This window comes from Borostomias antarcticus (assembly GCF_949987555.1).
Source record: "Borostomias antarcticus genome assembly, chromosome: 17".
Lineage (NCBI taxonomy): Eukaryota > Metazoa > Chordata > Actinopteri > Stomiiformes > Stomiidae > Borostomias > Borostomias antarcticus.
The window spans coordinates 14,770,256-14,791,013 of record NC_140250.1 but is presented as its reverse complement, the minus strand read 5'-3'; the positions used below and the strand labels follow the sequence as shown (position 1 = coordinate 14,791,013).

General features: G+C 46.9%; 1 protein-coding gene across 1 annotated transcript in view; it reads right to left on the bottom strand.

The window, feature by feature from the left end:
• Positions 1-20,758, bottom strand: part of LOC311320209 (histone H3.2) — a gene marked incomplete at its 3' end in the record, with an annotated part of 298,720 nt that overhangs the window by 116,706 nt on the left and 161,256 nt on the right. The window lies entirely within an intron of this gene.

Sequence of the window (20,758 nt, the reverse complement as noted above, 5' to 3'; positions counted from 1 at the left end):
CTTTCCCCATACCCCCCGTCTCTCCCCCCTCCCCCTCTGTTTCTCCATACAGTGAGCGGGTTAGGCCCAACGGGCTCAGTGCTCCGATGCTGGACAGTCCTATTTCAGGCTCCTATTGATTATGAGAGAAAGAGAGAGGAGTTGTTCCCAGACATCCTGGCTCCCTGCTCTCCCTCCCCTCTACCTACAGGCAGCACCCTGGCAGAGTTCAGCTCACCATGAAGGTTACCAGATGTAGACTTATGAGAAACACTAGGGGACATTCACGATAGGATGGGGAGAATAGATAATGGATAAATCATAGGAAGGTTTGGATCCTGATTAATGTTCTTAAATCTTAAATCCTTATTCTGACTGGTTAGATACCAGGTACCCATCACCTTAAATAGGATGGGTCATCATGTTTATTGTTGATGGAACACTATAAATCCACTGGAAAACTTCATGTAAGAGTTTTAATGAGCATGACTTACACAGTCGGGGTGCGTGGGGAGTACATCAGTTTGATGTAGCGTATACTGTAAATGGAAATGTGAATTTAGTGGAAAATCGATTTGCTGTTTCCTTTTATCAACATATATTATTATACATTTTCCTAATTTGAACTAATTGGTTCTTTCCTCAAATAAATGTATTGGTTCTTTGGTATACATTATCACACAGGAGGTCTACAATATAGGTTAAATCTATTATCTTGGGACATATCTCACTGGAGGTCAAAGGAGACCTATGATATACACACACACACTAACACACAGTGCCTGTAGCTTGTTTATCCAAAGCAAATTAAATTTGTTTCGCTGTTGCGAAAAGCGAAATTATTGATTGAATTCCTTTGATTGCTTCCCTTGATAACAGCAGTCAGTAAAATCTGAAACATTCAAAGTTTTTCCAAGGCGAGGGGCGTAATCAGTAGCTCTGCTCAGCTCTTTGTTCTGTGCAACGCAGTGCCTCATTTAGACCCTAATCAATATCAGCAACCAGAGGAGAGAAAGTAAAGGTCTTGAAACCCTAAACTTTGCAATGTCTCAAAGCCTAATTACAGTAAATAGGATTTTACCCAAAGCTGTGCGTGTTGTTTTTCAGGCCTTAAAGGACATTTCAAAGCCCTGGTCGAGGCAGAAACCACAGGGGGACAGCTGGTTACCGGAGGATCGTGTTTAGCAAGGCCTCGTATGTTCAGCTCTCCTCCTTTCCCTGTCCAACCACGGTCTCTCTGAAGTAGGCTGACGGCAATCTGTTCTAATAAGGCAAGTGTGTTTAGCTGCAAAATCTGACTTGTTGCATTAGTTAGAAATCATGTTTAGCGGGTCATGTGCAGTGTATACAGAGGGAGGAGAAGAGTGGGCACCAGCTGCATAGTTTGACCTTTTTTATTGATTCAAAGATTCATTACTTGCAAAGTTTGGTTGAGTTGTATCAACAGGTTTATGCTGCAATTTTTTCGTAATGAGAAAACCAGCTACTTACATAACAGTTATAACTAGCTTGAGGTGTCATGTGCATTGACTCTGGACAAGTTCAGTAAATGGCATAGATCACAACATCCTCAAATAAAACAGTAGGTTGAGCTTCCATACAGCAAGAAGTTAAGTGAACAATGTGAAAGTGGATTTGAATCCTGACTAACATACAGCTACGGTTCCAACATGCTTTATGCAGTTTAGAGGGATACACACATGCCTTGTATAGGTACAGTACATAGCAAGGTCATGTTAGAACTCCAGGCCATTAATAATGAGTAATTACTTATTTTTCTGACGGCCCATCACACACACCACCAGGCATACAGTAGCTGAATATATCCAGGGCATTTTTGCAGATTTACATACCATGTTACGCTGGCAGTATCTTTTCTGTAAAGGGCTTTGATCTTGGCCTCCAACATGTTTTGTTGTATCTTTGAGCAGTGCTGTGTAGCACATGGAACCCTCTCCCCCTCCATCTCCCATAATGCCATGTGATGATGAAGATCCAAGATCTGTTTATTAGCCATGTATAGGGTTCACACATACTAGGAATTTGACTAGGGTTAAGGCATACGCTGTTGCAGACGACATAGGACAGGATGTAGGACAGGGTGTAGGACAGGGTGTAGGACAGGGTGTAGGACAGGGTATAGGGCAGGGTGTAGGACAGGGTGTAGGACAGGGTGTAGGGCAGGGTGTAGGACAGGGTATAGGACAGGGTGTAGGGCAGGGTGTAGGACAGGGTGTAGGACAGGGTGTAGGACAGGGTGTAGGGCAGGGTGTAGGACAGGGTGTAGGGCAGGGTGTAGGACAGGGTGTAGGGCAGGGTGTAGGACAGGGTGTAGGGCAGGGTGTAGGACAGGGTGTACGGCAGGGTGTAGGACAGGGTGTAGGACAGGGTGTAGGACAGGGTGTAGGGCAGGGTGTAGGACAGGGTGTACGGCAGGGTGTAGGACAGGGTGTACGGCAGGGTGTAGGACAGGGTGTAGGGCAGGGTGTAGGACAGGGTGTAGGACAGGGTGTAGGATAGAGTGTAGGGCAGGGTGTAGGACAGGGTGTAGGATAGAGTGTAGGGCAGGGTGTAGGACAGGGTGTAGGGCAGGGTGTAGGACAGGGTTTAGGACAGGGTGTTGGGCAGGGTGTAGGATAGAGTGTAGGGCAGGGTGTAGGACAGGGTGTAGGACAGGGTGTAGGGCAGGGTGTAGGACAGGGTGTAGGACAGGGTGTAGGACAGGGTGTAGGGCAGGGTGTAGGACAGGGTGTAGGACAGAGTGTAGGGCAGGGTGTAGGACAGGGTGTAGGGCAGGGTGTAGGACAGGGTTTAGGGCAGGGTGTAGGGCAGGGTGTAGGACAGGGTGTAGGACAGGGTGTAGGACAGGGTTTAGGGCAGGGTGTTGGGCAGGGTGTAGGGCAGGGTGTAGGACAGGGTGTAGGACAGGGTGTAGGACAGGACAGTGCAAAAACATGACAGTGCAAAATGCCGTACAAAAACAGTGCGAATACAAAATACAGTGCAAAGAAATTACGACATAATGTTAAAAAAGGGAGCCACAAATGCAATTCACGTACTACAGTATATACAGATATATACAGTGTGGTGAGTGTGTGTACAGAGTGTGCAATGTGTGTGCCGTTGAGGTATGTGGAACAATCAGAGGTCGTGTGCAAGTGGTGCAAGGGATACGGTCAGTGGGGGTGGGGGGTCGTGGGGGTACACAAGCCGAGCATTCTGGTTGTGCCTGATGATGCCGTTGTAAACACAAAGTAAAAAATCACAGAGCCAGAGTCAAACCCATCTTCAGTCAACATTTCGATTCCTAATCCGTTGTGTAATATGGAGTCATAGAAGACGTCCGTCTTTAGACACAGTGAAACCAGGAATACCTCAGTTCTCTGAAGTGGTCTTCTCTTATCAGCCTAATGACAGAGGTAGATTAGTGTGTTGTTGTAGTCGGCACTCTAAACTGCTGAAGAGGACAACAGTGGATGTGAAGATGTTCAGTCTCTCTCTCTCTCTCCGGTGTTCAGTTAGGCTGATGGGAGGGTCTCGTGACTTTATTGTGCTGTATATTGTAAACCCAAACAGAGGGGGTGTAGGTCTGAATTAGGTAGATTGTGATACAGTGGCCTACAGGGGGCACACTTCACCTGGGTTACATACAGGGGCCACGGTTAAATTACACAAGGAGCTGTACTGCGTGCGCACGCACACACACACACACACACACACACACACACACACACACACACACACACACATTCAGCAAGCACAAATTAGTTGTAGGGTCACGTTCATTTGAGCGCCAGGGCAGTGGCTCATTGGAATATCACAATGGGTTGTTGTTTGTCTTTTGATTTCCTGCATGGTGTAAATATTCATATACATACTCGGTATCCAGACAGATCGGTACTGGCATCCCTTCAGAAGATCACAACAATTACGAGTTGTTTACTTATTCTAATGTTTCTATTTATTGGGGTCTAATCATATTTCATGTTTCTATTTCTTATGGTTTAGTCACTGGCTGAGAGGAATGAGTCGCTGGTTTGAAGCCTTTCATGTGGTCCTGCTGCGCAAGCCTCAGACGGAACGCTGCTCAGGCTTCCAAGATAAAAAGGAACGGGCATGACGTCACTCTCCCAATTACTGCACGAAATTAGGAAAATTGCGCTTAAATTGGTGGGCTTTAAAACAAAAATTGAGCTGCCCGTTAAGAAAAATGTGTTTCATCTATGAATTTGCCTGGAGATTATAATCTGGGCCTTAATTTGGGAACATGGGAACGAGAGTTTGTGTTCGATTGGGGTCTGGTGTTGTGGGGTTGCTAGTGTTTGGCCAGACAAAGCCCTCCCCCCCCCCCCCCCCCCACCACCACCAGGACCAGAGGAACACGGGCATGAAAGCCGGAAATCATGGAAATCAGCAGCCCTTCATTATACCAAGGTCATTACAGCTGCGCCTGTCCATGCATAGGGGGTAAAGGAAGCATCGACGCTATCACCTAAGGCCTCACCTTTGAATGCATGCATGCACGCACACACACATACACACACACAAACACACACACACAAGCATGTGCAGGCACAAACACAGGCATGCACACACACACACATACAGTACAGTACACAGGTAATCGCACACACACGCATACACACACACTCACACACACACACACACACTCACACACACACACCGGCTTCTCTTTCATTTGGGCTCTTTGAATTTCATCATTTATTTTACATCACATTATGTCCCCTCGTCTGGTTAAGGAAGATGAAGGAGGAAGAGGAGGAGCTGCTGCCACTCCAGGAGGGGTCTGAGAAGCAGAACTGAATGAGAAGGTATTGGCTTTAACACAACTATTCCGACATTGGCAGTTGAGAATAGATATGTCAAGGCATTCCAAAACTTTCCCCACCGACATGGAAATATCAATAAGTGTTATTAGTGGTTTAATGATTTTATTTGATTTAAAGCTCTTGAAAGCTGTGAAAGACTGAGCAGAAGGACCCCGTCTCGCCTGGGAAACCTCCTCAAGGCTTAGGCATAGGACACAAACAGTAGTCAAGGAGTTCCTTCCAGCGGCCACTAGAATAAAGATATATTTCTGTAATGAGTCATGCCATGAATTTCACAGGAACCTCTAAAAGTCTCCCCACATTTCAGGTGAATATTCCTAATGAGCGTCACAAGACAATCGGACATCTCCTGTCTGAAGCAGCCAGCTGTGATCTTCTGAGCTGAGGATCGTTGTCTAAATGGGAGCCAGAAAACCTTTTACCAGCCCTCCTCCATGGCTGTGATACTGTACCCCCACAAACTGGACAGTGTGTGAAACCAGATCTATGGTGTGTGTGTGCATGCGTGCATGCGTGTCTGTGTGCGTACAGTACGTGCCACAAACCAGGAACATGGCTCCTGCCCAGTGGGGTTCAGGGGCAGGCCTACGCTTAAAAGCCCCAACGAAAATGTATTCCTGGAGGTTCGCGCTCAGGCGGCGTTATTCAAACAAACAAGATCTTTGAACGTCCTCCAGCTCTGCGCCGAGCAGCGCGGGGGAGGCTGCCAACACGCACCAGCCTGGCCCTCACTTCACACGGGCCTCAGAAGAAACTGCAGGGCTCCATCCCAGATCCCCGGTATGGCTCACCTCACAGGATATCCTGCAGAGCACTCGTCCTGGTCTGGAGAGAGGAAGACGGACGCGGGGAAGAGTCTCTGTCCCTCTGTCTTCTGTACCAGAAGTAACAGCTTCCATGTACAAAGACATGAGGACAAACACACACAAACGTGCCCCTGTGGAGCCGATCGGAGGTAGAGCACACACACACACACACACACACACACACACACACATACAGGGTCAGCCCCAGGCGTAAGTAAACTAAGCGACTGCCTAGTGCCCCCACTTGAAGAGGGCCTCCGCTAATTTTTTAGACAGGTTAATTAAGAAAAATAATTATTTACATGAAGCAAAGGATAAACTAAGCATACTATTCACCTAACTCACATTTCAATAGAAAATTATGAAAAGCAGTGAGTAATATTGTGTTACTTAGTTACTTGTGAACTTGTGTTTTCAACTACAACAAGATTCTGAGTGTACTTGATTGCACCTCTTCCTATGAATTCAGGACCCCCACCCAGTCACCAGAGATCACCTGAATTCACCATTTAATTTTGGATTCTTCTAAATGTTAACTGGCCAAGAGGGAATCCCCTGACCCAGACCTCCTCGGTTGTGGAGTCCCCCAACGGCACCAAGATATAATTTGCTTAGGGCCCCACAAAGCCTACGGCTGCCCCCCCCCCCCCCCCACACACACACATACACCCACACACACATATAAACACACACATAAACACACACACACACACCTCTTCCAATGCCTCTCTCTGCATTTTTATTTTATTTTCACAGAGGGGCCGAACAAGCCTCCCTCTGTCTCTGTGCCATTTTCTCATATGAGAAAAGGCCTGTTTTATGGCCGCTGAAAAGGACACCCACTTCTCACATGGAGGCTGCACAGGGGCCTGGCAGACGCTGCTGGAGAGGGATGAACAGCAGTCACCTGATCAGACAGGATCAATGAAAACCAATTACATTAGCGAGCCCAGGGACTGGGCCTGTGTGTGAGGATGCAGCCTGCCTGTACCTGCGCAGCACCGGGGGGAGGGGCAGCGCAGCGCCACGACTGCTGATCCACTACGCCGGAAGACTGCTTTAGGATGCGCGTTGTCGTGTAGTTTTAAAAGATTCAACATTAGATCCATTTTATCTGATTAAGGCATAACATACTGCACTTGATTATGGGGGAAACCACCGCGAGGCATGGCATTGTGATATGTGCGCTGTGTGTGCGCGTGTGTGTGTGTGCGTGCATGTGTGTGTGTGCATGCATGTGTGTGTGTGTTAAATGTGCATGGTGTGTATGTGTGAGTGTGTGTTTTTCCTACCATTGTCATAATTAGAATTATGGTTTATTATGAAGGCAGCTGGGTTTTCCCGGCAGGGGAGACGGGGTTTGAATGATCAACAGGTTGGGCCTCCCTGGGTGTCTCCGTTTGAAGCCAGATACATATTCATGTCTGCCGTATGCACAAACACACATTTGTTTACTGCTGTTGTTTATTTGGGTTGCATATATTAACAGCAGCACGATTTCCAGTGGTTGTAGTATTTAGCCGATGTATCCAGTCCCCTCACAAAGAGAGGTCAATCTGTCTAGAGCTGGAGGGATGGGATTTGAACAGGCTGTGGCCTAGAGATACATTGGCATGACCATTATTTGTTATCCGGCCATTATTCTGCTCTCTATCTGCTCCTGTAGGGCTGATGTGGGGGTGTTTCTCCATGTCAGGTGCTACTGAAGGCTATACGCCTGTTTCTATCAAACACTCATCATGAATGGTTGATTAGCTGAAGCGGACATGTTTAGCGTTAACCAGCACCTCAGAAAGGCTAACTTTGGCTTTCCAGGACAGTAAGCCTAAGGAACAGCTGTGTGCACCCTCATCCCAGCCCATTCCGTTCGGAGCCTGCACCGGCATATTCCCAGCACTAGATGGCGGTGTATTCCACAACTATTGCTAGCAAGCGCAGCCTCTCTGGCTGGCTGTGACTGTGGTAGTAGTAGTAGTACATAGCAGATGATTTCAGTTCATAATGCGTGCAGACACCGAGGTTACCAAAACATGACAACAAAGAAATAACACCTCAGAAAATGTTTTGATGTTTGAATTAGCCAACACCGTTATCTTTTTAAAGCTTTCAGCCATGGTTTAGAATGCCTGTTGTCAAAAGAGTCAACAGAGCATGCAGATACACACACACGCACACACACACACACACACACACACACACACACACACACACACACACACACGGAAGCAAAAGTTTAAAAAAAGAAAAAAAGAAATTAACTAATGAAATACCAGAGAGATAGAGAAGCCAGAGATGGATTGTCAGAGACAACTGACAGGACTAATGATAAAAAGATTTATAATCAGAACGTCTCTCAACCGATAAAGTGTTATACAAGGCAAGGTCCTGAGCACTTTCAGCAAGAAACTACAGTACATTTGAATTTTACAGCTCAACATTTTCACTTGGATGACAGTTTTCACCCAGGGGATGTTCAAGCCTTTGTGTGGGTCTCTTGTTAGATTAGATTCTTTATTGTCATTGTCATCTCCACAACAACCAAATTGAAGGGTCTAGAGTCTAGGAGGTGTCAGTGCTACAAATACTCATATATGTAGACCATAAAGGCTACAGGTCATTTAAAATAGTGAGTATGCTATAGAGTCCTTGGCTATGTGTTGACTGAGGATGGTCTGGTTTCTGCCTTGTCCGTCTCCCTCAGCTTGCTGCCTACAGCGCCGGGCCTGCATATCGCGGCGCTTTATTTTGATGTCATCGCTTCGCTTAAATGGCATTCAATATCTACAGGACAGTCTCAGTGGCACATCGATAGAATAATACAGAACCACACTAACTGGCTATTTGTCATCGTTGGTCAGTTCATCTGCCCATTGATTTATTGATGTCTGGCAGTTTAATGCAATCAGAGGCAGCGATTGCTGCTGTAGAAAACAGGTTGCTTGTTTTGAATGGTCTGGTCCTGAGAGCATCCATCCATGGTTGTAGAGAGGCCTTCAGCACCTTCTGGAACACACACACACACACACGTACACACACACTTTTACACACATGCACACACATGAACATATGCACACACATGCACACACATGAACATATGCACACAGACACACACACACACACATGCACACACACATGAACATATGCACACAAACAAATGCACACACACACACACACACACACACACACACACACACACACACACACACACACACACACACACACACACTTTGCATATCTTTTCTATTCTAAAGACGGGGCAAGAGAGGAAGCTAACTAATGGGAGAGCAGCTCATTGTGTTATTCCACTCCAACCCTGACAACCCACTATGGACCTGCAGTCCTCAGGCTAAAAACAGGGAGAGAGGGAGAGGAAGGGAAGAAAAAACAGAGGAACAGATGAGGAGAGGGAGAGGAGAGAAAGGGAGAGAGAGAGGGAGGGGAGAGAGGGCTATTAGGCCAGGTCTGGTTAACGGGACCATTAAAAGGTCCTGATGGTGAAAACAAACACAGCTTTAGTCGGCCCTCGCATGGAAACCAGGGTTATAAATCAGTGTGTGATTACTTCAAGAGCCGGTGTTATAGGGTGCTAACTCTGCTGCGTGCCATCTTTAACGTTATTAACACTCTTAATAGCCAGTGACAGCATGGAACAGAAGCCTTTTAAAAAGCCCAATTTAGCATAGCTCTCGTTTCCTGGACCCGTATAGAGCTAGCTTGCAGCAGCAGCTGCTGTAACACACAGGAAACAGAATCAGCGAGCGACTGAGGGCCATATTGTTCTGTCTGCTGGGGTGCCAGCTCTACCGCTACACCGGTGTCATGAGCTGGACCGTCCTCAAGATTTGTTTGGTTTGAGTTTGGTAACAGAATAGGTGGTTTACAAGTGCACTGTTTTATGCGTGTGTGTGTGTGTGTGTGTGTGTGTGTGTACCCCCCACCCCCACCTCCCTGTTCCATCTTAAGGAGCCACCCCTCTTGCATCCTAATTCATGCAAACCGAAATGGAAACCTTCTTAGCGATATGCAGATTTCTTTATGCAAAGCGAGCGTACCTATGGTGCGAGAGCCCCGCATCTCCAGCTTTGATCTGCCTCTCTGACACCCCGCAACTACCAAGAAGAAAAGATTTTAAAAACCGTAAAGGCTCTTAATTGAAGTTAACATAAAAGAAGAAACATGGTGTTAATTGGTATACGCCGAGAATATTCCAGACCTCTGAGACTGCTGTCCGCCCCCCCCCCCCCTCCCGCAGACCCCCACCCCCCGCCACTGTCAGGGGCTCCCGTTCTAATCCAGCATTTCCCCGGATTAATTAATTACCTCGTGGTAGAATAACTTCATTTTAAAGTCTAATAAACACCCAAATAGTCTCTTCAGCTTCCCTTTCCGTGAATATTCTAGTCTCCATGGTGAGCTGAGACATGCCGGGCTCGACTGTCCTCAGCCTGGAGAGGACTGGCGGGGTCCTGTTGGCTTTCAGGAATTGCTTTGTGAAATACGCCACCTGTAATTGAATAGATTACGAGGTATAGCTTGTTTTAAAGCTCTTAGGTTTATGTGAAAAATAACAGACATCTTCATTTGATGTTAATGTGTTGGTGAAACCCAGGAGTGATGAGAACGATTTCCCAATGAGTAAATCAGTTAGAGCTGTACCACTCCGGATGGGATTGATGCCGGTGATGAGTGATGTCACTAATGCCCTTCCTTCCGCACTGTTTTTGTTGTTAAAATCAAAAAATGGAGCTGAAAGATCCCTTTGATTCGGGCGGGTTGGCTGCGGCTCAGTGGTAGAGCGGGTCGTCCAATGATCGTAGGGTCGGCGGTTTGAATCCCGCCTCCTCCTGTCCACATGTCGAAGTGTCCTTGGGCAAGACACTGAACCCCAAACTGCTCCCAATGAGCAGGCTAGCACCTTGCATGGCAGCTGCTGCCATTTGTGTGTGAATAGGTGAATGAGAGGCCATTGTAAAGCACTTTGGAATGGATAAAAGCGCTATATAAATGCAGTCCATTTAGCATTTACCATTCTACAGCTCAGAGACAAAAAGCGACAATTTACAGTAGAACAATAGCCAGTGAGATTCTACTTTTAAATGTTTTTTTGGGAGGGTATAGCACTATATCCGGTTGAAAAATGTGTGTGTGTGTGTGTGTGTGTGTGTGTTGCTCTGTGAAGTAAAGCAATTTCAACAGCGGGCCCCCAGTGTGACCTGTGATTATGAGAGAGGGATACAGCCGTGCTGATATCCCTGAGCTCTCGGCTCGGCGCTCAACATGATGAATGGGACACAGAGAGCTGCTGGACAAAACAAGCATTTAAGGAGGCAGGCTGTCCACAAATACACGTGTGCACGCACACACACACACACACACACACACACACACACACACACACACACACACACACACACACACACACACACACAGACATATGCATCACTCAAACAAACCACTCATTGCTGTACAGGACCAAGCACTTATCCACTATGAAATATCACACCAGCGGACTTACACACACACACACACTTACACACACACACACACACACACACACACACACACACACACACACACACACACACACACACACACACGCGCACACACCATCTTACCGTCACCATACCAGCTACTGTATTGCAGGCAGTTTAAAGAACATTTACACCATACTGCCCTCGGAAATAAGCAGCAGAACAGCAGCTTTTACACAGCCAGCTGGTTCATGTATGGATTTATTAGAGGGAATAGAAACATCTATTAAAACGTCTCATCCTATGAGCTTCTAAAGCACCCTGATGTGCGGTTAATATTCTATTCATATTATGCAGTTTATTGGGCAACAATGAGCAGTTTATGTAAACACAGTTCAAATGAGCTGTGCTCCTCTACACCTCAAAACCCTCTCTTTTTTTCCTCTTTTTTTGAAGTGACCTTATTTGGGGATTTTATTGTAATTTATTGGCTCAAAGTGCATGATCCAGTGTTAAAACTGATTTGATATGAAAACCTGTAGGGACATATTAATTAAAATTTGCAATCTTATTAGCATTCCACTGTGACTTAAAAGCTGGATTTTATTAGAGCAGCGAGCAGTGGGATGGAGTGAAGCGGGTGAACATGACAGTGAAATGGAGATTCAAAGAGCTGGAGAGAACGTACACACACATCAAAAGAACAAACAGCAGGAGGAAAATAGCACAGCAAGAAGTTTCACATTTCCTCATGAGGAGAGAATGGGTACAAAAGCTGTTGGAGGAGAGAGCACACACACACACACACACACACACACACACACACACACACACACACACACACATACATACTGTACATAGACACACGTAGACGTACCCGTAGATGTACACATACAAGTACATGTACTGTACATGTACACACAGGGCTACAGTAACACAGGGTCAGAGATGGTCAGTAGATACATAAACTGATCTGTGTATGCATACATGTGATGGACTCCTCTTGTCTGGGGCAGTGGCTCGTAGACTGGTGTCGCTATCCTGATCACGAGCCTACATTTTCTTCTCCATGGATCAGTCTGGATCCGCTTCTCCCCATCGACATCGGTTTCCAGAAGTTACAAAATAAACGGGCCAATCAGGGAATGTGTTCTGACCCCCCCAGTAGCCCCTGATTGGTTCTCGTAGTTGATGCGTGAAAATGAAATACAGGCCGCTGACAAAACAGTCTCCCAAAGCAACGAGCCGTAGCAACAGCCATAAGTGCAGTTATTGCAGAAATAGACTCAATAACAACAATTAAACAAGAATAAGAGTATGCTCTAGCAGAGTTTCTCCGAATAAAATATGTTTTTGCCATTCCTCTGATTGGATATGGCAAAAGTTTGGTTATGCGTGAAGCCAAGTAATGTTAACCTACTCCCACCCACTGAAATCATCCTGGGCGGCTAGGAGTCCAGATTGTATCGTGAAAGGGAATCTTTTTTGCGAGGAAGTCTGGCTTCCACTAGCTTCCCCTTTATGAACATGTGTCACTTCAGTGTTCCCCTGAGCCCGCCAGCCTGTGACAGTACTTCAGCGGTATTCATTAGGTGCTGGTCAGGGCCAGCGGACCTGCTGTTGGATCAGCGCCAGGCTCATGTTCTGACGCTGCCGGGCCAGCGAGGGTCAGGGAAGAGCAGGTCCGCTGATTAAACCACCAGGAGACGCTCTGTGGAACTCGGAAGTTTAAAAGAGGCAAGAACCTATCACAGAGAGAGAAAGAGAGAGGCCAGAGAGGATTTAGACAGAGAGAGAGAAAGAAAGAGAGAAGCCAAAGAGCATTTAGAAAGGGAGAGGAGAGAGAGACGAGACCTTGAGAATGAGAGAAACGCGACCTTGGCCTCCGCTTCGCTCTCTCCTCCCCTTCTCCTCTCAGCCAGGCTGATGCAGAACTGTGTGACCCACAGACCGTCCTGTGGTGCTGTAGCTTAACCAGCCGAACCAACCAACCATGACCATGATCTATGTACAGCATGGGTGTAGAATTTAGGGGGACGCCGGGGACATGTCCCCATCAATATTCAGAGACTACTGAATTGTCCCCAGCAATAATTTGGTACACAATCTCTTCACAGATCTCCTTCTCTACTAGTCCCGCCTCCCTAGCCCAATATCGCTAATATGATTGGTTTTTTGTTTCTTACTAACGCGTGAGAGGCTGGCTGTAGTATCTGGTTGAATTTGGCTGCGTGACGAAGTTCAGAGCCTCCGTCAAAAGGTCTGTGGCCAAATATAACAGCAAGTACATAGCAGCAAGTCTGAAATGTTCCGTTTTTACATCAATGGTCAGAAGTGGGTGCTGTATATAGGCTACTCTCTGTCATTGGATAAAGGAGTGGAGCAAAGTGGAGTAAAATGATTCCGTATATCTCAACACTAGGCCTACTGCTTTCTAGGGTAGGCTACCATCCTCAAATGTAGGCTGACCACAATAAATGTGAGGGGGGATAAATAATATAATACAGAAATGTATCTATGTGACTTTGTAACTATGTGTAACTGTGAGCTCATGAGCTAACTGGCTACCCCGCTCTCATTGTGCTGGATTAGCATTGGAAGCATTGGAACTGATGTGTCCAGGTGACAAGACCCATCTTAATTTATCAGACATTATTTCATGTAATTTCAATTCACAGCTATTTCAGTGGCATGACTAGCTTCTGTCCTACCAGTCCTGAACAGAAACAAGCCAGCCACACACATAAACCAGGCCGGACCTGGCCTGGTTTGGTAATAGTTTGCTCCTTTTGTGGTTGGTCTTTGCTGAGTGGAAGAAACTGTATAAACACTTGGTTTGTCGAAATAAGATAACCGGCAGATCAACTAAATGAAAATAGTCTGCACTGAGAACATATATTCACATAAAACGGAGCCAGATTCTGCCGGTTAGACGGAAGTAGGTGAAGGCGGGATGGTTGGTTGGAGCTTGCGCCATGTTGATCTATTTGGAAGGAATTGCGACATCTGTGGATGATTTTGAGAAATCCATGTATTTAATTCAGTGCTAGAATGAACATTCATTGTTCCTCACAGATGATAAAAAATAATGATCAGACGAAGGGAAATCAAAAGCAGAGAGGAATTTGTTCTGGTCGGTTGGTGCATAACACTGATGGATAGACTACAGTAGACAGGATGCAAGCAGTAGACTAGACAGGACAGCGCAAAGACACGGCAGTGCAAAATACAAAATGGTGTGCAATGTGTGTATGCATTTGTCCATGTATGTGCAATGTTCATATATGTGCAATGTGTTCATGTATGTGCACTGTTTTTATATAAACAATATGTGTGCCATTGTGATAAGTGTGTGTACCTAGTGTAGTGCACAGTACAAGTATAGGTCATGTGCAAGTAGTGCAACAAAGACAAAGTCAGAGGGGGACACAGGCCTTATTGATGAGGCTGGTAGCGGTCGGGAAGAAGCTGCTTTTGTGGTGTGAGGTCCTGGATGGCAGGTTGTAGCCGACCACCCTCTCAGTAGAGTGGCTGATACGCTGCAGTCTGGCCTTCTCTTTGGCTGAGGCGGAGGCGTACCAGGTGGTGATGGAGGAGGTGAGGATGGACTCAGTGATGGAGGTGTAGAAGGGAACCAACATTGTCTTTGGCAGGTTGAACTTATTCAGCTGCCTCAGGAAGTGCATCCTCTGCTGTGCCTTCTTGGTGAAGGAGCTGATGTTCAGCTCCCACTTTATCTATCTATCTATCTATCTATCTATCTATCTCTCTCTCTCTCTCTCTCTCTCTCTCTCTCTCTCTATCTATCTATCTATCTATCTATCTATCTATCTATCTATCTATCTATCTATCTATCTATCTATCTATCTATCTATCTATCTATCTATCTATCTATCTATCTATCTATCTATCTATCTATCTATGTCTGTCTGTCTGTCTGTCTGTCTGTCTGTCCGGTGATCCACACTGAGAGGATGTGGGAGGCTGCTCAGGTTCACATCCACCTGAACACCTGAAATCTGTCTGTCCAGCCATCTGTCAGTCCCCCTCAGATGGGTTAACAGGCCTGTGACTGTGACTGACAGCAACAAGTAATCAAGAGGTCAGCATTGTGACAGGGGCTTAGTGTCCCATGCCCCCCCCCCTCCATCCTCCCGGATGACGCAAGCAAATCTAGGGAGGTGAGATTGTAAAACACACACACACACGCGCGCACACACACACCGACAAAGGCAGTGCCTAGCATCCCTGTATTCTGACATGATGCTGTATTAGACAAATTCCCCAAACTACAAGCGGATGGCATGACATCCCTTCCTCCCTCTCTCTCACCCTCCTCCCTCCTTCTCTCCCTCCCTCTCTCTCCCCCTCCCTCCCTCCCTCTCCCCCTCATCCTCTTCTCTCCCTCTCCCCATCCTCCTCTCTCTCTCTCCCTCCCTCCCTCGGTCTCCAGCGTACGCCTTCCCCCTCAGATAAATGGCGCGGACGTGTAGGTGCACTTGACAGCTCGTAGATTGGCGCTGTAGAAGAGAGAGCTCTTTAAGTGAGACGGGTTAGCTGGGTAAATCTATCAGGGGTCCGTCGGGGGGGGGGGGGGGGGGGGTAGAAACAGAGGAGGAGAGGGAGCGGAAGGGAGAGGGAAAACGAGGCAGAGAGGCTTGGAGGGACCCCGCTGAGCACACAAGCCTCCACGCTGAGCTCGTCCGTGGCTGGCTGACAGTTGTGCTCAGCCTTCACTGTAATAATGCATAAAAGGAACTCCCTGCAGATTACACATCTTCCATGTTTTGACTTTGACCTTAATACATAATTTAACCACAGAGCCTGAAGAGAGCGTAACGAGAGAGGAGGGGAGAGGGGAGGAAGAGAGGAAAGGAGAGGAGAGGAGAAGAAGAGAGGAGAATGTGAAGGGAGAGGAGAGGACCACAGGATGGTGGCAAATTTGAAACAAGAAGAGCTGCCATTATCACGTCACCAGGGCTACTAGTCAGATAACAATGTGTGTGTGTGTGTGTGTGTGTGTGTGGGGGGGGGGGGGGCAGAGAACATGGCTATGATTTCTCTGCTTATTGAATTCCCAGTGGGTGGAGATGGGAGTGCTTAGCCTCCATAGAATTGCAATGAGTTTGTGTGTGTGTGTTCCTGTATATGTTCCTGTGTGTGTTTCTGTGTGTGTGTGTGTGTGTGTGTGTGTGTGTGTGTGTTGAGTGACTGTGTGCATGACTTTTTGCTGACTTTGCGCTCTTCCACAGGTGATGTCACTTTGCAGAGAGACCCTCCATCCAGAGAGACCCTCCAGCCAGAGAGACCCTCCAGCCAGAGAGACACTACAGCCAGAGAGACACTACAGCCAGAGAGACCCTCCAGCCAGAGAGACACTCCAGCCAGAGAGACACTCCATCCAGAGAGACCCTCCAGCCAGAGAGACACTACAGCCAGAGAGACCCTCCAGCCAGAGAGACACTCCAGCCAGAGAGACACTCCAGCCAGAGAGACCCTCCAGCCAGAGACCCTCCAGCCAGAGAGACCCTCCAGCCAGAGACCCTCCAGCCAGAGAGACACTCCAGCCAGAGAGACCCTCCAGCCAGAGAGACACTCCAGCCAGAGACCCTCCAGCCAGAGAGACACTCCAGCCCGAGAGACCCTCCAGCCAGAGAGACCCTCCAGCCAGGCAGGGCTCTCTGAAGCTGAACACCCTACCTGAGTCTTACTACTGTATACCTCTTTCACCCATCCAGATGTTTTTATATCTATCTTAACTGCTGCATATCCTCTGCCCCCATCTCTATATGGCCCTGTGGGCTCCACAAGGCCTATGATGAGGTCACCTGTGGTGCAGCAGCAGTAGTAGTAAAGATGAATAACAACCCTCCCCCCACCCCAAACCATCATGTTCTCTACAAAGACAGAAGAATGTGTAACTCAAGATGGTGCCCCCCTCCTCTCTCTCTCTCTCTCTCTCTCTCTCTCTCTCTCTCTCTCTCTCTCTCTCTCTCTCTCACTCGTTAGAGTCATAATGACCCCTGGTGGGTAGAGAGTGCAGGGGAGGGGGGAGAGGTAGAGGGGTGAGTTTCCCGACCTCCGGTCCAGCAGGGAGCACTGAGTCCATAGGCTGTATGTGTGTGTACTGTATATACAGTAGCTGTAGTGTGTGTGTGTGCGTCCGCATGCGTATGGGCGTGCGAGTGTGTGTATGTGTGTGTAGTGTGTGTGCGTGCGTGTGTGTGCCTGTGTGTGTGCGTGGCATGCGTGTTTGCGTGTGGTGTGTGTGCCTGTGTGTGCGTGCGTGCATGCATGTGTGTGTGTGTGTGTGTGTGTGTGAGTGTGTGTGTGTGTGTGTGTGTGTGTGTACAGGAGGCCCGTGTGAAGAGCTGAAAGCTGCTCTGCATGCTAACGAGCTGCAGGGAGGACGAACTGAGAGGAGATAAATAAAACATGGTGGGAGTGTTGATGTGCTCTAGTCTGACATGATGAACATTCTCTCTCTCACTAACGCACGCACACACGCACACGCCACACACACACAGGCACATGTACGCACACACAGACACACACACACACACACACACACGCACACACACACACACACACACACACACACACACACACACACACACACACACACACACACACACACACAAACCCTGACCATAACCACAACCCAAACCCTAGCTTTTAGCTTACTGTAGCTCCAACTTCAGCTCTATAGCCTCATCTTTCCGTATGGCTGGGGCACACTGGTACTTTACCATTAGGCTCTTGTCCAAGGGCTGTGTCAAGATGTAAAGGGCCTTGGCCGGGTGGTCTGTGTGTGCATGTGTGTGTGTGTGTGTGTGTGTGTGTGTGTGTGTGTGTGTAGAGCTCTCCAGGGTGGTGCTCCACCAGTTCTACAGTGATCTAATGAGCCTGTAAACACACTCATTTGACATCATTAATTGGAGGGAGATCAGAGGGCCTCTCCGAGATGAGTGTGCGTGTGTGTGTGTTTGCATGTGTGGCGTGTGTGTGTGTGTGTGTGTGTATGTGTGTGTGCGTGTGTGTGTATGTGTTGGCAGTTGGGGGAGTTATCCCATCAGAAAGTGTTCTTTCAGATCAAAGATTTCTGGTGTAAAATCCTTGATTATGCGACAGAGAGAGATATTAGGGAGAGGCTGGTGCCAGGGAGAACTGAGCTGGTCTGTCAGTGCCAACCCCGCCAGCTGATCAGAGATGCTGTGTTGGCACAGAGTGCAGTTGCGCTGGGGAAGGACTTAAATGCTGCACATACTGGAGGAAGCAGCCGTCTGTTTTGTCAATAATTAAATGAAGTGGACAATTTAAACTCCAAAGACAAGGACACTGTCTTTTTTCCCTGGTCCATTTATTTAGCCTTCTTAGACCACCCTGATCTTGCGAGCTTATATTCTGTTTATATTGCAAATCACCCTGGATACCGTCCATAGAGATCAATTTGTGCCAGATCAGAAAACGATGCCGCCAATGAAGGTCACCCCTGGCTCAATGACAACATCTGAGCCCAGAGAAGAGTCCAGGAAAGCAGAGCGAAAGTGGAAACATGACAAACTTCAAATTTCACATGCTCAGTGACAGTCGCGTTAAATACCAGGTAGCAGTTAAAGCGGAGAGAGTCACGTACTTCTCTGACCTCTGACCTCATCAACAACTCTCACAACCCCAGGACCCTATTTACTACCATCAACTCTCATCACCCCCCACCCCCCGTAGTACCAGCTTGGATGTGTCCCCAACAAAGTGTGAGGAATTTTTACAAATTTGTTTATCACAGAAGTTATGGACATCAGAAGAAATATCACCCCCCACACATAACATAGCTGTCTCTCTGGTCTACTCATCCAACCTGGCCTGTTTGCAACCCATCACTCTATCCTCTCTCACCAGCCTGGTCTCATTGGCAGACTTCAGAATTTGACGTTTGTCCATCGCCTCCAAACGTCATTTCTAGACGGCATCATACAGTTATAAATGTCGGCAGATGACGTGGGATACATTTTTGATTGGTTGTTCTCAGAGTTTTGTGGTTGGTTGTTCACATTGGAACACGTGATAGAAGAGGGATATACATTTGCTAGCACTTTTGAGGGTGGTTTGGGTGGGTCAAACAACTTTGGTGAGACAACACCAAGTGCAAAACTAGCTGGCGAAACTAGCAAACAACAACAACGTTTTACAAGCGACTAGCAAACAACACTACTAGCTAGCCAACTAGCTCACATTCTTACTGTCATTATTATTAGCTAGCATTAGCTACTATAGCTACTGTTGGCATTAGCTAGTTAGCGTTAGCTAGCTCATATTCTAATGCTAGCTAACACTAGGATGCTAGCTAGCTAGCTATTCACAGTGTACACAAGCACCATCCACATCAACGCAGGGGATAGACGTGGACACAGGGATCAGGCTAATTTACGAAATGGACCCAGGAGTGGAGCTACTCAGACGGCGCTTAGTGGGCACGCTCCGCATATCACAATACCCCTGCGTGGGCACACACGCCTGGAGGATTGAATTGCTCAATGCTCGCTGCCCGAGCGCCTCCACGCATACAGTATACTTTATTTTCATCATAGCCTACTGTAACTGTTATGTTGTGTGCAAGGGCGTCGGTTTGGTTTCAACATTGGTAGGGACCATATAACAGTGTAGCCTGCATACACAATTTTTGCTGGGGACGAGAGGTTAAACCTCTTAAATATTCATATATTTATGAAATTGAATAATACTAATACATTGTTCTTAGTGTATCACATCCTGCCTGCTGCTGCTGCGTCCCTCCACTCTCTCTCTCTCTCTCGGTTGCTGCTATGTCCCTCCACTCTCTCTCTCGGCTGCTGCTGTGTCTCTCCACTCTCTCTCTCGGCTGCTGCTGTGTTTCATATATAAAAATGATTTGATAAAAAATTAGATTTTCATTGGATTTTTCGACTGACATTCAACTCATAAATTGATATATCTGTCCATTAGGGGAGTCACAAAATACTTATTTAGTAGGCAATACCAATTGAGAAATTCCACAATCCTGGATACCCAATTTGATACCATAGTTGGAAAAAATAAATCCCATGTACTTCAACATACACTACTTTAGTTAAAACACCCTCCAGCCAATATAGTGAGAGGAAAATGAGATTCCAGTTAGCAAGTATACGTTAGCTAATAACTATAAGAAAACAGGCTACACAGGGACGGGCTTGTATAAAGAAAAACAGACCTGAGCCCTTATAAAAGTAACTTTAACGGCTCTTCCAGGCTGGCTAACCTCTAGATAACATTACCTTATGAATATTCAGTTTCCCCTATAATTGTAACAAGAACCCCTTTCAGGCTAAAACAATGTATTTATTTTTAAATCAAAACATACGACTTTAATATCACTGACGTTTTTGAGCATAAATTAAGGGGAATTTAATATGGTGAAAATTAGCATCACGTCTAGCACAGACTGGATTTGACAAAGTTATAGCTAATAGCCCATCGGCTAGTAGCCTATGCTGACACTAACGGTCGTTAGTTGTGAGGACGCCGTGATGTCCCATTCAATTAAATCTCTGGTGGGCAGCTAATGTATAATAATGTAATGGCTGCTGCTATCCTAATGTTACAGGATGATAGAAGCCATCTTAACAGTTCGCTA